The sequence below is a fragment of the Natrix helvetica genome (assembly GCF_964273705.1).
Source record: "Natrix helvetica genome assembly, chromosome: 1".
NCBI classification, from domain to species: domain Eukaryota; kingdom Metazoa; phylum Chordata; class Lepidosauria; order Squamata; family Natricidae; genus Natrix; species Natrix helvetica.
Window position 1 is genome coordinate 181,701,448 of NC_138548.1, and position 16,365 is coordinate 181,717,812.

Here is a 16,365-nt window from a genome sequence, read left to right on the forward strand (position 1 = left end):
GCTCAATTTTGTCGTCCCCACCCCATGCCCCAGGAGCACTCAATAAGCTTCCTAAAGGCTATCCATGCCCTTCTTTTTGACAAAGAAGGGCCCATATTTACAAAAAAAGTGCTGTTTTTTTCTTCATTTTTGCTCCCCTACCCCCCAGGAGCACTCTACAAGCCTCCTAAAGGCTATTCATGCCCTTTTTTGGGGGGGGAACCAGGGCCATTTTCACGAAAAATGAGCCTTTTTGGGGAGTTTTGCAGAGTACAAAAACTTTTTTTTTAATTTGCCTCTTTAAAACCTTGGTGCGTGTTATACTCCAAAAAATATGGTACATTGAACATGCATATAATACTAATGCTGATTAATTCTTCCAGTAGAATTCCAAACAGGTGATCTAGAATACATTGGGGCTGAGTAGCTGCTATTTTTAAAGCAAACACAGCTTTTTTTCTTGACTCATGTGGTTGCCCTCTCCTTCTTTATATTCCCAGATACTTTTTCCAAATTATTTTTTCAATTTTGGACCACTACTTAGTATCTTAGACATCCTTTTAAATCAGGTAAAGACAACATGACCCAATCGGATATTTTGCATAGCACTTCCTATAATATAAGCCTCAATGAATCTTGGAAATGATCTTAACTTCAGTTATAAAATTGTAAAAAGTGAAATGTAAATTGAAAGCTAAATTTAATTTCTCAAATGTAATTTTTTTTAGCATTAGACTAAACTGAAACCCTACAGAATGTTTCTGTTTTGATTTTTGTACTGGGAGGATTTATGACTCAGATTTTTATTCAAAATGTGTTATAATATTCATTGAAAAAAAATTAAAACTAGTTGCTAGTACTTCTGGAACAACATGCAGGGCTAAAATAGAAAACTGTAAATATATTTAGACTTTACTTAACACACACATACACATATAATTGTTGAAGATGGCATAAGTGCATTCTAATTTAAATTGAATTTATGGAAATAAATTCGGTACCATATTCTCAGTATTTACCTCTTGATATCAGGAAAGGATATGTTTACTGGAATTCTAAGAACAAAATATTGTTGCCAGAATGTTAAACTTTGCCTCATTTTCTCTCCCTGTGTTCCATTTTTGGCTGTTATTCATGCACTCCATACCCTTTTCTTATTTGCTACCAGAATGATTTAGTTTCAGTTGTGTGACAAAAAAAAATGTTCAAAAACAATCATTTTGATTTTTTTAATGTCAGTATCAACAAAACTAGAAATAAGTTGGAGTATAAGACGCACCAAGGTTTTGAAGAGGCAAATTTTTAAAAAGTAGAAAGGTAGTTAGAGGGATAAAGAGGGAGAGAATGAGAGAGAAATACAGTAGGTAGGTAGGTAGGGAGAGAAAGAGTGTGTGGTTAGGTAGCTAGGTAGGTAGATAAAGGGATAGAGAGAGAGAGAAATAGAGAGAGAGAGAGAAATACAGTAGGTAGGTGGGAGAGAGAGATGGTAGGTAGGTAGATAGGTAGGTAGAGGGAGAGAGAGAAAGAGAGAGAGAAATACAGTAGGTAGGTGGGGGAGAGAGAGTGTGTGTAGGTAGGTGGAGAGAGAGAGAGAAATACAGTAGATAGGTAGGGGGAGAGTAGGTAGGTAGGTAGGTAGATGGAGAGAGAGAGAAAGAGAGAAATACAGTAGGGAGGGAGGGAGGGAGAGAGAGAGAGTAGGTAGGTAGATGTTTCCAGGTGTATTTATCCATGTGCTGGAGAAGGAAATCGCTGACAATCTGCAGTACCTAAGACTTTGTTTTTGCTGGCACAGCACTTGATCAATGTAATTCTCATCAAATGGTTAAAGAGCTTTCCAAAAGGGAAAAAAAAGTTTTTGCACTCTGCAAACCTCCCCAAAACAGCCCGTTTTTCGCGAAAACAGGCCTGTTTTTTTTTTTTAAGGCATGAAGAGCCTTGGGAGTGCTTGCAAAGTACTCCTGGGGATGGGGGCAAAAACAAGCAAAAAATGGCCCCATTTTTTGTCAAAAAAATTGCATGCATAGCCTTATGGAGGCTTACAGAGTGCTGCTGGGGGCTAGGGGGGCCAAAAATGGCCCGTTTTTGCTTATTTCTGCCCTCCACAACCCCCAGGAGGTCTCTGAAAGCTTTCATAAGGCTATGCACGGCCATTTTGGTGAAGGGCGCAGGGCTTCGGGAGGCAAAAAAATGCTGTATTCGGCACCCAGATTTTTAGCCTCTTTTGAGGAAAAAGCGTGCGTCTTATTCTCTGAAAAATATGGTAATTTACATTTATTCAGTGATAATCACTATTTCACTTATCTTTTATTGCTAGTTGAATCCTAGTCCTTCCTTTCCTAATTGCTGCATGGAGTAAGGAAGATATAAATGGAAATATGCAGGAACCATTATCTAGGCAAGAGAGGCTGAATCATTTTTAAAGTTCAGAACGAGAAGGTAATATTGGCTCAGGCAAACACCTCCCTAATTCATTAGAATAGGGAGAGGGAGAGGAGATTTGGCACAAGCAGACTCACTTTTTATAGCCAATCTTTAAAAGTAGTTTTACTCTTCCCTGTATCTGGAGTTGATTTCTTGGTCTCATCTAGTAGAGCTGACCTCATTTGTGCAACTTCTTTTAAATATTATCCTGTTGTTCTGGACTTTAAAAATGTTTCAACCTATTTTGCCTACTTAATGGTTCCCCCATATCTCAACAAAGCCATCTTCTGTATCTCTTCTACTCATGCCCTTTTAACCTTATTGATGCAATGCACCCTGTGTGAGGTTACCCCTAAAAACCACCCAGAAGCTTCTTCTAATCCAGAATTTGAGTGATGTGCTTGTGTTGGGATTCTCACATGATACCTCAACTTTGTGAGCCAAGCCAAATAATTGCCATTGTGTTTCCAGGTGCAATTCAAGGTGCTGGCTGTCAACTATAAATTATTATATAACATAGGGTCAAGTGATTTGAGATGCTGCCCATCTCCTGTGATTTCTGCCTGGCTAGCACTACCCAATGGAGGGAGCATGCTCCAGATTCTCTCATTAATCAGTATCACCTTTCAGAACCCAGGAAATATGTTTTCTCTGTAGTGTTACCTGCTTTCTGGAATGACATCCCCTCTGAGATGCAGACAGCCACTGCTGAGACAGCATTCCCAAAGTCCTTGAAAAATTGGCTGTTACCCTAGACTTGATAGCAAGATGAATAGGAATCACCTTTTTGAGATGTCATCTGGATTGCCATCTTGTCATTATCATATGATCCTTTTTTTGAATTAATTTTCATTATATTCCCATTTACATATTTTTGTTCTTTATTTGGTGAGCCACTCAAAGTTGGCTGGAATTAGGCAGCATCAAAATGAAATGAATACCTAAGTATAATAAATATTTTATTAAATAATAAATAAATACTGCAGTAGAAAAATCGTTATTTTTCAACTGAAAAAATATGCATTTTCAGATAATTTAATATTGTTGTTTTATTAAAAGGAGTCTAAAAGAGGATAATGGGGTCCGTTTGTCAAGTTTATTTTATTTATTTACCTAATTTATATGGCCACCATTTCAACAAGTGATTCTGAACAGCAAAACAAAATAAAAATAATATTATAAATGTTTTTCCTAGTCATTGGATACATAAAGTACTGAAGATGAGTTACTAGCAAAGTAGCAGCAAGATTGCTTTAGTTTACATCAAGTATCTTTATTTTGATTGTACTTTGACATCCCTGTAGAGTTATCTTCCTGGAAAAGTTTATACTGTATATCCATTTTTTAAAACCTTTCTATGCCTTTCAATGGCAGGAAGAGTGTGATATTAGGCAGCTGAAAGAGAGAGGATTTATTTACTTAAGATTGATTAGTTTTGCACATTAGAGGCTTAGGTTTTAAAAAGTGGCTTGGGGTGTAAAGATAAATGAGTTGAATTATGAGCCAAATTGTAATTTCAGAATAGTTTGATTGATTTGATTTATACCGCTGCTCAACATACAAAACAACTGTAGACATCTTATATTCAGTTAGAAGCATAGAACAAAACCCAAAACAGAATAACTGAGTAACCAAGGATAGTCACTGTATTAACACTGTATTAATTATCTTCCGTTTCTGGATAGACTCATCCGAGGCTCTGGCCAAATGCCTCGTGGTTGAACCAGGTCCTTAGTTGGGGCTCCCTAAATCAGGGGTGTGTGGGAATGCAGTCACTGCAACAGAACTCATGCCTCCTGGATCTCATTGGTTATCATTGTTTCACAGAAGGTCCTGAAGCAGGCTCACTCTGCCTCATGAGATAACCAGAAATAATTGAAGACAGACAGTCCTGCAGATAACCTGGCCTTGTACTATGAAGGTCCAAATAGGCAATAGCTTAAATTATCACAGTGTTCCTCTGACCCTTCTTGCCCCAGGAGACTGACTCCAAACAAGGTCACTGGATGGCTAGTTGAAATAGTTGTTTTTACATGTAATTACAGTGACTGAGAGACATATTTTTTTAAAAAAAAAGTGATTAAAGATTCTCCTAGGCGCTGAAGTTAACCCGTGCTTGGACACTCCCGCAGCGCCTAGAGAAAGACCATTCAGGTAAGCCAATGGTCATTTTCACCATAATAAATTGGACACAAATAAGTAAAGGCTTGATGCACTAAATATCTAAGAATTGATTTCATATTTATGATAAAATTCGTGAGTTCCCTTTCTCATTCTTGTTGCTGTTTTCTATAATTTTACTTATTTACATTTTTAAATGTATTTAACCATTTAGAATCATTAGATCTGTAAAATATAATTTGTGCCTTTAACACCATAAAAATTAAGATGGAATAAAAGTATCTCTATTCAAATTTATTGTATCCTAGTTGGATATAAACTAGTGAAAATAAACTCATAAGAGCAGTGTGTTGATAAACAATGTTGGCTTTTGTACAGCAGCTGATGGTTTAATAGATTCACTGAAGCAGAACAGAAGCTTCTCTGTATTCTGACCAATGAACTATTTATTTTGGTCCTAAATCATTTTAGCCTTTAGGATACCAGGCAATTGGCTAAATAACCTGTCCAACTTCAGAATATCTAACAACAGTAAAAGTGAGGATTTCTTTAGACAGACAGACATATGGGCACATGGAAAGACATGAGCTTATCCTGTTAAAAAACTGCTTACCTCTGTTTGGGTTAAGCTACCATGTTCAGGAGCACCTCCTGCTTATTTCTTTTCACTATAACATTTTAGAGATATTTCCTGAATGTATTTGAATATGCCACTGTTCAAATAATTATCTATCTTTCACAGTGCCCCCTGGTACGGACATGTACACAGAATGACCTGCTGCTCAGAAATATTGCTACCATCAACGTAGCCTGGCATTGGGCTAGAACTATATAAATTTCTGTTTTTATTAAAGTTTTTAATCTTTTTACATTTAAATTAATAATTTTTTTCTTTCTAGTTGCTGCATTCCTGGCATGAGACTAGGCAAGAAACATCTCAGATTTGACACAAGTTTAGATTGCTGCTTTGCCTGTGTTATAATGCCTGTTCAGAATCTTATGTTCTAGTTTATATGCCAGAATTGAAGATTACAAATTCCAGTTGAGACATTTTGCTGTTAACACAATGTTTATATGTGAGCAATTATGTGTTCTCAATTGCAAAAGATACTCAGAGCCCTTCCAAATTGTCCTGGTGAATTCTCCATTACTACTTTTGGCTGTTGGCAACTGGCAACTCATCTTTCCTGCTGGAAAAGAGAGGAAGAGGGAGAGATGGGGCTGGGTGTTCTGCCCTTATTTCTCGAAGATGAACCAGGATGCTTATGCCTGTGGAAGCTGGTTTACATAAGAGAAAATATGTATGTATAGGAAAAATAATGATTGAATAATAGAATAATGAAGAAAAGTTTCTGCCTACTTTTGAATTAACATCTATTTTCTTTCGGAGTAATAGAAGCAGCAACTCCATTTAAAGTTCACCACAGAAATATTGACAGACCTTTTTTCTTTTTGAAAGTTCCAGGAACACATAAGATTTGAGGATATTAGGAATATAGTTGGTGCTTAAAACATTTAAAATTCTGCTTATATGGCAAGCTCCCTTGTTTAACTATATAATTCTTGTTTTTCACATAAACTACATTACCATATAGAGTTGTGAAAGCATTACTACATTTATGTAGGCTGGTATCATCCCTTGGATACAATCATATTTGGGCTATAATGTTGTGTAGTACAAGTAGTCCTCAACTTATGACCACAATTGAGTCCAAAATTTCTGTTGCTAAGCAAGGCAGTTAAGTAAATTTTGCCCCATTTTATGACCTTTCTTGCGTTTGTTGTTAAGTGAATCATTGCAGTTGTTAAATTAGTAACGTGGTTAAGAGAATCCAGCTTCCCCATTGACTTTGCTTCTCAGAAGGTTGTAAAAAGTGATCACATGACTACAGGATACTGCAACTGTCATAAATACATACCAGTTGACAAGCATCCAAATGTTGGTCCCGTGGCCATGGGAATGCTGCAATGGTTGTAAGTGTGAGAAACGTTCATAAGTCACGCTTTTCAGTGCTATTGTCACTTACTGAATATTACTAAACTGTTGTAACTTGAGAAGTACCTGTACACTTGGGTGCACCTTGTCTGAATTGTAGTTGTGGAAGTTGATTCACATACAGGAATAAATATTTATTTATTTAAACTATGTAAAGAGCCACCCATCTCACAGCAGTGACTTTGAGTGCATACATGATTAAAAACGATATAAATCCATTACACCATGGTTAAAGAATAATCTCCAAGACAAAATGCCACATCACCAAGAGAACTCACCTAAATGCTTGGCCCAAATGCCTGAGCAAACAATCTGGTCTTGAGAGCTTTATGAAAGGCTAACAGGGTCAAGGTCGGCCACATTTCTGTGCGGATGGTATCCAATATAATTTTTACAACATTCCTTGGCAATCAGTTGGTTTTCTTTGCTCCTTCCAAGACTGTGGCAAAGCTGAAATGCAGCCATTTGTAATGAACCAGTTGTGAATTGGTGTCTGATGCAGTGATTATCTAAATATACTTAGCTGTGATAGGCATAGAAAAGACATAGCACTGATATAGTGGCAGCAGCATCCTGAGAATAATTATATTAGTTTTCTGGGCATATCTAATTAACATGATTTCTGTGCAGTAATTTACTCTCATAGTATGGAATCTTTAAAGAACACATTAAGTGCAGGAAATAATGCAACTTCAGTGTTAATTATAAAGAAAATATTATTATCTTCCTTGTATTGATTACAAGAGATATTGGGAGCACTTTCAGATATAATGGCTAGCTACAAAATGTCTTTTAGCTGAGACAAAATGGTTAAGCTTGTTTCATAGCAGACCATATAACCGATGGCGAACCTTTTTTGGCTCGTGTGCCATAAGTGGGTGGAGCGCAGGGGGGTCATGTGCAGGCGTGCTGCACCCATAATGAAATGCGCGATCCCCCAGTGCGCATGCCCGCACTACAGGCGCAACCCCCCATTTTTCCATGCTTTTTTCACCCTCCCCAGGCTCCAGAGGCTTTATAGAAGCCTGGGGAAGGCGAAAACAGCCTCCCCACCCCCCTGGAAGCCCCCCAGAGGCTTCAGGGACCTTCAGGATGCTTCCCTGAAGCCTCCGAAGCAGTCAAAATGACCCTATGAGCAAACCAGAAGTCACTTCCGGTTTGCTCGTAGGGTCGTTTTAAGTGCTCCGAAGGCTTCAGGGACCTCCAACAGGCTTCCCTGAAGACTTCGGAGCACTCAAAATGAACCTCCGAGCAAACCGGAAGTCACTTCCGGTTTGTTCGGAGGGTCGTTTTAAGTGCTCCAAAGGCTTCAGGGACCTCCAAGAGGCTTCCCTGAAGCCTTCGGAGCGCTCAAAATGAACCTCCGAGCAAGTTCCTGAACTTCCCGTTTGCCCGTAGGGCTGGTTTTTTGCGCTCCGGAGGCTTCAGGGAAGCTCATGAAGCCTCCGGAGGGCCTCTGGAGGGGGGCGGGGGAGGCTCTTTTCACCCTCCCCAGTGTCCTATAAAGCCTCTGGAGCCTGGGGAGGGCGAAAAATGGCTTTAAAAAAGGGTGAACTTAGCTGGCCAGCCCGCGCATGCGGGCTGGCCAGCTGACAGGGCAGCGCCTTGCGTGCCCTGACAAATGGCTCTGCGTGCCACCTGTGGCACGCGTGCCATAGGTTCACCATCACTGCCATATAACTTCCCAGCATGTTATATATCTCCTCAACATTCCTTTTTTCTGTCTTTTTTTTCTGTGGAGGTGAGCACACATTTAAACAAGACTAGACCTGTCCATTCTTTTTATTTTCTAAGAATGTTTGGGCCTAGGGTCTAGTGATTAACTTTGTAGTATACTATATTTAACTTCTTGTTAAATCAAAGTAATTACAGGTAGTCCTCGACTTACAACAGTTCATTTAGTGATCATTTGAAGTTACAATGGCACTAAAAAATGTGATTTATGACTGTTTTTCTAATAACTGTTGCAGCATCTCCATGGTAAAGTATCAAAAGCCATATTCTTGGCAACTGAGCCATATTTTCCACCTCTTAATGCCTTGTGGAACTGAATCTAATTTTAGTGTCCCTCACAACCCTGTCTGAAAAAAAATTGGTCTAGTACAGGGGTGTCAAACTCACCTTGTCACGGCAGCATCCCGTGACTTATCGGGACTTTCCCCCCTTTGCTAAACCGGGCAGGGGCATGGCCAGCATGTGACACATCCAGTCCATGGGCCAGGAGTTTGACATCCCTGGTCTAGAACAACCAAAGTCATTTTTCATTGATTCTTCAGTTCCATCTGTTGTGGTCCTTGGAAGGTTGGAGTCATGTGTCCTTAGTAAAACTGTTCTGGGGTTGTATTGATTTTGACTAACCTTACAAGTTTTAGGCAACAGGACAATGGCCAAGTCTGATCATTTTTGTTGGTGTAGTCACTACACTGTAGTGGGTTCTTTATCTTGTACTGCTACTATACTTGGGATATGACAATTGCAATCTCTATGTTAACCCCTTGTATACTCTGATGTTAGTCCCTGTTCATAATGTATGTATGAGCACATAAACTACAGTTTTTTAAAAATATTTTAATTAGTTTTCAAAAGTAGAAGGTTCAAATACTAAAACTACATCAAAAAAGGAAAACAGGGAAAGGGAAAAAGGGACAGCTAAAAAAAACGATACAACAAAGAAAAAAACAAAAATAACATGAAATAGTTACTTCCATCCGTTTGATACAGACACAATTTTATAATGATATATTCTCTTGTTTTTGTTCAACAAAAAGCAGATAGAAAACTAAAATATAAAAGATGTACCTTCCAAACAGTTGAATAATAACACCAATGTATAATATCCTAATCTTACTCTAAATAAAGCATATGTTCCACAAATGCATCATAGCAACAATTCCGCAAATACATATAGTGTTGTAAATTTTCTATAATCCAATATCTATAATAAAGCACCTTCTACTGTAAGTTTAAGCAAGTAGATAAAAGAAAATATAGCCTATTAAACGCCAACAATACACAATATTTCTGCATTCATAGCAGATATAAACATTAAATCCCCAAACCAGAACTTCACTTTTTCTTTATCAAGTAAAAAAATCCCAAAGTGGATTTGCCATATGGAAAAGGAAAATAGTAAATTTTTAAATCTTTAATAAAAGTTTTTTCCATTTCAGCCAGATCAATTAATTTCACAGTACAGTCTTCCATTTTGGGAATTCATATATCCTTCCATCTCTGTGCATACCAAAGCATTGTGGCAGATATCATTTATAAAAGCCAAATCCCCTCTTTTTCCAGTCTAGTTATCCATCAAACCTAAAAGAAAAGCTTCTGATTTCTGTACATGAAACACATAAACCACATTTAATGAAGAACCAAGCCATTCTACTAGCTGTATAGTTTTATTTTAACTGTAATAACATGTATCTACAGATGAACTGACTATATCCCATTTTCTGTCATGCTGAGCTGAGAATTATTGTTTTCAGTCTACAACCTTCTGGCTAGGAAAAAAAACAGTATGATTCCTACAATTGAATTGTGCTGCTGAGGTTACTCAAAGCATAGCTGATGTCCCATATAAGGCAGCATACTTTTCCTTTTTTGTCTTAAAGTAACCCTGAGAAAGGGATTGAAAAATCAACCTAATTGGGCATGAGTATCTAAATTTGAGAATAGCTATATATATTATCCTTGCATTTGTGCTACAGAAACTAGGGAGTTATTTTTATATTGAGAAGATCTACTGGATTTAATACTGATTTATTGAAATAATGTCCTGCTCAGATGCTGGTAAGGAAATAGTAGACAAAAGTGTTTTTCCTAGATTAAAATGACCTAGCAATTATTTATTGACGTAAAGGTTCAGCTCTAAGGGCAACATCCATACAGGTAAGCTTTGTTTAGCGGCCACATATGGGATTGACAACTTGGTTGTTAAGTGAAGTGATTGTTAGGTGAAACTTTGACTGTGCCTATGATCTTATTTAAGATTAACTTTGCTTTGAAGACCTGCAAAGGTTGTAAATGGGAGGACTGGTCCCAAAGTTACTTTTTCATCACCATCATAGCTGCAAATGGTTGATAAACAAGACAGTCACTCTACAAGGACTACCTCTAAGGCATCCATAACTTACAGCAAAATTGCAGTGGGGAGGTTTGTATCTTCCCAGAGTTTTCAACAATTGCTGCTGATGTCACAAACAGTGACCTGTCAATAATATAAATGTTTTGATATGGGATTTAGAGGATTAATTAGAGCTGTGCAGCCTACCAGAATAGAATGTCTGGAAAGGTCTAGGAATCTTACTTGTTCTCATTAAATGAATAAATTATAATTTTTGGATTCTGAACTGACAATTGTTAAAAGTTTATTTTATGCTTTGCAAATAGTTAAGGTCTGAGACACAACAATTTTGCCACTAACAGTTTGCTGTGCACAGCTCAGGCAAGTGGAAGCTCAGCTAATCTAGAAGAATCCATGAACTTCATTCTAGGTGAAAGATAAAACATTTAGTTTCTCCAGTTCTGATAAATGTTATGCAGCTACTTTGTGGCTCACGTTCTACAGTCTAACATGCCTGGGAAACAGTAGGTTGCTAACACATTGAATCAATCTTTCATTTAAAGAGAATAGAATTTAGAATTTAAACAGTGTTTACAAAAAACTAATAAACAGCATTATTCAATCTATGTTCTGGTGCATTGTATTTAACTATGTATGCTTGTGCTTAAAAATACATATTCATTGTTTAGCTTGAACAGTTCTTGTTTAAAAGGTTTGTGTATTTTCTGTATTCTGATGAGTGGTTCAGTTGTCCCCTATTTTACAATATTTTTGCCCCAGTTGTTAAGTGAATCCCTGCATACTCAATTCCAGCAACCATTCTTTATATGTTCTTTATATTTCATTTGAGGGTGGAGACAGTAAAGAAAGTCAATAATATTTTAAGACAGCTTGTAATGTTCATAATCATCTACTTAGCTAATTCTATTATATCCAAAAAGTAATAAGAGGTCAAGAAAGATAGCCTTTTCCACAATTCAGACATTGTCCTGAATAAGAAGTTGAGCACAAATCAAGAATGTGCTATTTTAGATTGCATTCTTTTCAAGAGTCAGGAAATAAGGGTGGTGCTGTTTTGATTCTAATAAGAATCTAGGTCTCTACCCAGTTTTAATGGTTTAAGGCTTGATCCGCTAGAAAAAGTGTATAAAGAAATGTATATGTCAGAAAAGCATGAAGCTGAGAGAACTCTATTTTTTAGTAAAATAAGTTTTAGTAACACACTACTGTTTTCATATATTTTAATGGCGAGAGACACTGATGTCCATAAAATAAATAAATTTGCCAGAGGATTTCCATTCCTGCTAAATATTAACTGGAAGCTTGATGAAAGTTTCAGATTTGGAAACATACATGGAAGCTACAGAGAAAAAAAGAGGATGCAAAACATTGTTATTTAAGGAAAACATACTGGACATAACCAAAATGACTGATAAAAAAGTATAACATTTACTTACATGACCTTATGAAAACCATGAAAATGTAAAACAAAACAACCAATTTGTTCAGCTTCAGTATGCCAATAGAATAAGCAGAATTGTTGGATTTGCTAAACGTAGACCAGTATTTGCCCAAGGATATCTGATATTTTGTTTGTGATCACTTGTTTAAGAAAAATTGCAAGGAATAACATTCCACATGATGATGAAGTAAATCCAATTGCTATTATAGGAAGAACTTCCAAGAGATCATTAAGATTACAATATTAATGTTACACATTTGTTCTGTTCTCTCTGCTTTGAAAATTCTGAAACTCTGAATTGGCCTTTGTAAATATCAGATTACAGTTTATATTCTGTGTGTGTATATAATGGATTTCCGTACTATTAATTACAATCTAACATATATCATAACCTATAGCATGTTTTTCTGAATTTTAATAGCAATATCATGGTTTTAATTTTGTAAATTCAAAGGTAGTATATACTGTAACTAGTAAGAATTTGTAGGGATAACTATTGGTAGGGGACACAAACACTTAACAAGAATATATAAATCCTCACTTTTTCTCTGACTCACGTCAATTATGCTTAGATTCAAGAAATGAATAGTTCTTTGTCACATGAGATTGAAATATCCTGTCTTTGTTTTTTTGATTATCTCTTGCCAAGAATCAGAAAATACAGGGAGCTGAGTGTTCCAGGAAAAAAATACATATTTCTGAGAATAAAACTCACAATTATTAATCAGATGAATACATGCTAGTTCTTTTGTCTTCAGAGATGTCTGAAAATTTTTCATATAGTATTGTCAGTCCTGCATATGCCGCAAGTAACTAATAAAGTGCATGATGTTCATGCACAATTTGGATTGATTGTTCTAAGATTTATGTCACGGTGTTCATGAAACAGCACAGTCCCGTCCCCCCCTCATAGGTATGAAACGAGTTTGTAAATACTTTTAACTCCCCACTTTTTTAAAAAAATAGTTGTGAATAATTGCAATTCAGTTTATTCAATTTATATCCAAACTATGTTTTAAGAAAATTGTATGAAAAGTAATGAGTTATTTATAAAAATAATAAAGATGGTGTTTTTTTTAAAAAAAATCATACATTGTGATTTTTGGGCTCCTACCAAAGTAGAAGTCCTTTTGTCCTTTAAAAACACAAACAATAATTATTACCACAGTGTGTAATTAGGTAAATCCTATTAGAATAAGATGGTAACCATTTTCTCTTTGACAGGATGATTGTGCTTGAAAAATGATTGTTAAAACTTTCAGTTAATTTCTCAAGGCTTTTTTCTTTGTAATGAAACTATTCCAGTAATCTATAGTAATCTCTTCTGAATCACCACAGCCTTTGGGCCTGCTTTCCTTCCCCCCCCCCAAATGGATCCCTGCAGGCCTTTCTCTCTGTCCGAATCTCTGCAGTTGATCACAAGGGGCTCTTGATGGTCTCTGAGCTTGGTGGTTTTCTTACAGATGTTTCATTACACAATTTAAGTAACATTTCAGTAGGGCAGCGATGGCGAACCTTTTTTGGCTCGCGTGCCATAATCGGGGAAAGCGCAGGGGGGTCGTGCATGGGTATGCTGCGTGCATAATGCAATGTGCACCCCCCTTGCGTGCATGCATGCATGACAGGTACTCCCCCCATTTTTTGCATGCTTTTTTCGCCCTCCCCAGGATTCAGAAGCCTTATAGGAGCCTGGGGAGGGCAAAAACAGCCTTCCCCGGAGGCCCTCCGGAGGCTTCAGGAGTTTCCCTGAAGCTTTCCTGAAGTGCAAAAAAACTAAACTAAAACTAGGTGACTTCCGGTTTGCTCGTAGGGTTGTTTTTTGTCCTGCGGAGTCTTCAGGGAAGCCTCCGGAAGGCCCCTGCAGGCTCTGGAGGGCTTAAACCGGCCCTATGAGCAAACCGGAAGTCTGTTCCTGAACTTCCGGTTTGCCCATAGGGCCAGTTTTTTGCGCTTCAAGGAAGCTCCTGAAGCCTCCAGAGGGCCTCCGGGGGCCCCGAGGGAGGCTGTTTTCGCCCTCCCCAGGCTCCTATAAGGCCTCTGGAGCCTAGGGAGGACGAAAAATGGCTTTAAAAAAGGCTGAACTCAGCTTGCCAGTGCACACATGCGCACTGGCCAGCTGACAGGGCAACACTGTCAGGGGAAGATATTTCACCCTGAACTAGATGAAGTCTTAGATCGCGGCTTTTCCAAACAGCATTATCTTTAAGGTGCGAAAAAAGAAATAAAATCCCGGAAAACATATTCTAATTAAAAACAAGCTTTAATACAAAAATAAGAAATAAAGAAATAAAACAAATCTATCTAATTGTTACATTTTGGCAGAAGCAATTTGTCTACCAGCTTCCTGGCAGACGGACAAAGATCAAAAGGGAAGAGAAGTCTCTGGAATGTGTGAAGAGCAGGCGCAGTACATCATTGCTGATAAGACCTTATGACCTGCGCAGTAACTCTTTCAGTTCAGCTATTCAGTTCAGGCTAGCAAACATTTAACGCAGTGACAAACACCTCGCGTGCCCTGATAAATGGTTCCGTGTGCCAACTGTGGCACGCGTGCCATAGGTTCTCCATCCCGGCAGTAGGGAGTTGGAGTTAGATCTTGTTTGCAGCCCAGCCAAAGAACCACTAAAACCCCTTCCACTAACACTGACAAATATAAATCGAGAGCAAATATCACTTCCCACTAGCACTGATGATGTTACTTAGTTTGGATAGTGAAATGTTTGCAAGAAAACAGTGAAGCTCAGAAAGCATCAAGGGCACATCATTTCATCCCTGAGCTACAAATATTCTTTATCAGTTGGCCATAAAGGTGAGCAACCTATAACTTTGGGACTAGGTCACAAGTATCTTTGAGATCTTCAGATGGTCACTAAGCTGTTGATTATTAAGAGAAGACTACTTGTATTCTAGGCTCATAAACACAAAGTAAATATATTTATGAGCCAGGATTGTAAATTTGGGCTTGCACTGCTTTTCTGACACTGAAGTATAATCTTGCTACCTTCTCTCTATTCTTCATATAATAACATCCAGAATTCTTTAGAATTTAATGTTCTTTAGGCCACTGTTTGGTTAATACAGCCTGTAGTTAATACAGCCAACTCAGTTGTGTCTGCACCATTGTGAAATCAAAAGTTTTTAATTGAATATACTGCCACTTTGCATTTTAAACAATCCAGATTCCTCTTGCAGTAATTCAAATGCTTTAAAAATGTAATTGGCAGTGAACTGATCTTCAATAACGCTACTTGACTAAAACAACTTGAAAAACAAATTGTCTGCAGTTTTCAAACTGGGATTACTCCAGAATGTATCATATCAGTCTATCTAAATTATATATTTTGTCTTAACATCTTCCAAATGTTGATTGTAGCTTTTAATGCAGAGGATATAATAGAACTTTAAAATGATCTAGGTTTCCTTTATTGTTTAACAAATGAATACTTGGGAAAAATTGAAGTCTTGTTATTTTACTAGTTTGTCTGTGCTTGTCTGTTTTATGGATTTTATATTCATAGTAAATAAAAGATTATTTAAGTGTTTTGTTATTTTAAATTTTTAGTTCAGATTATTTTTCATCTTTGGGGATGTTCTGTTTTGTTTAATATAGTATTTTATCTTTTTCATCACTAGATTGTCTCCCTCCTCCTTTCTCCTTCTTCTTCCCTCCCCCTTCTGTGTTCATGTACTGTGCCACTGGAAAGTACTTTATTAGAGACAAGTTTTGTTTGTTTATTACTTTTTCAGTAAAGCAATCAAAAGCTAAGGGGATTTTATCACTTAGTTGAGTAGCGATCCAAAGTGGTAATTCAACACATCATTTGAAACTGGAAATTAAGCTCGATCCTTTTTAGCATTTTCACAATTTAATATGCTTCAAAACATTACCATTCGGGGAGTAATAGAATGTTTATAAATAAAAAGGAATACAACTTACCTTCGCTAGCGGTTCACGATGTGAGCGCATGCACCATCTCCGTACATGGCCAGAACCTTCCGCGCAAGCGCAGAGCATCAAAAATGGGATGTCATGACGTCCGGGTGGGTGGGCGAGCCTCCCGCCACCACTACTACTGGTTCGCCCGAACCAGGTAGAACCAGCTGAATTGCACCTCTGAATTGAACATAGTGTAATCACGTACACACACCAATTGCCAAGGAAAATTATTTCATGTACATTCAAATGGATTGTATTGATATTAATTAGAATCCCATTATTTTCCTTTTACAGATAAATTCTGAAGTACCAAAATTGCTCTTCTGTTTTGTCAGCTATGTCTAGTTTTAAACCTTGGCATAATTTTAATAATAGTTTTAATT

General features: G+C 37.3%; 1 protein-coding gene across 2 annotated transcripts in view; it reads left to right on the plus strand.

Moving 5' to 3' along the window:
- The window catches only part of BMPR2 (bone morphogenetic protein receptor type 2), an 85,423-nt gene that overhangs the window by 11,176 nt on the left and 57,882 nt on the right, over nucleotides 1-16,365 (plus strand). The window lies entirely within an intron of this gene.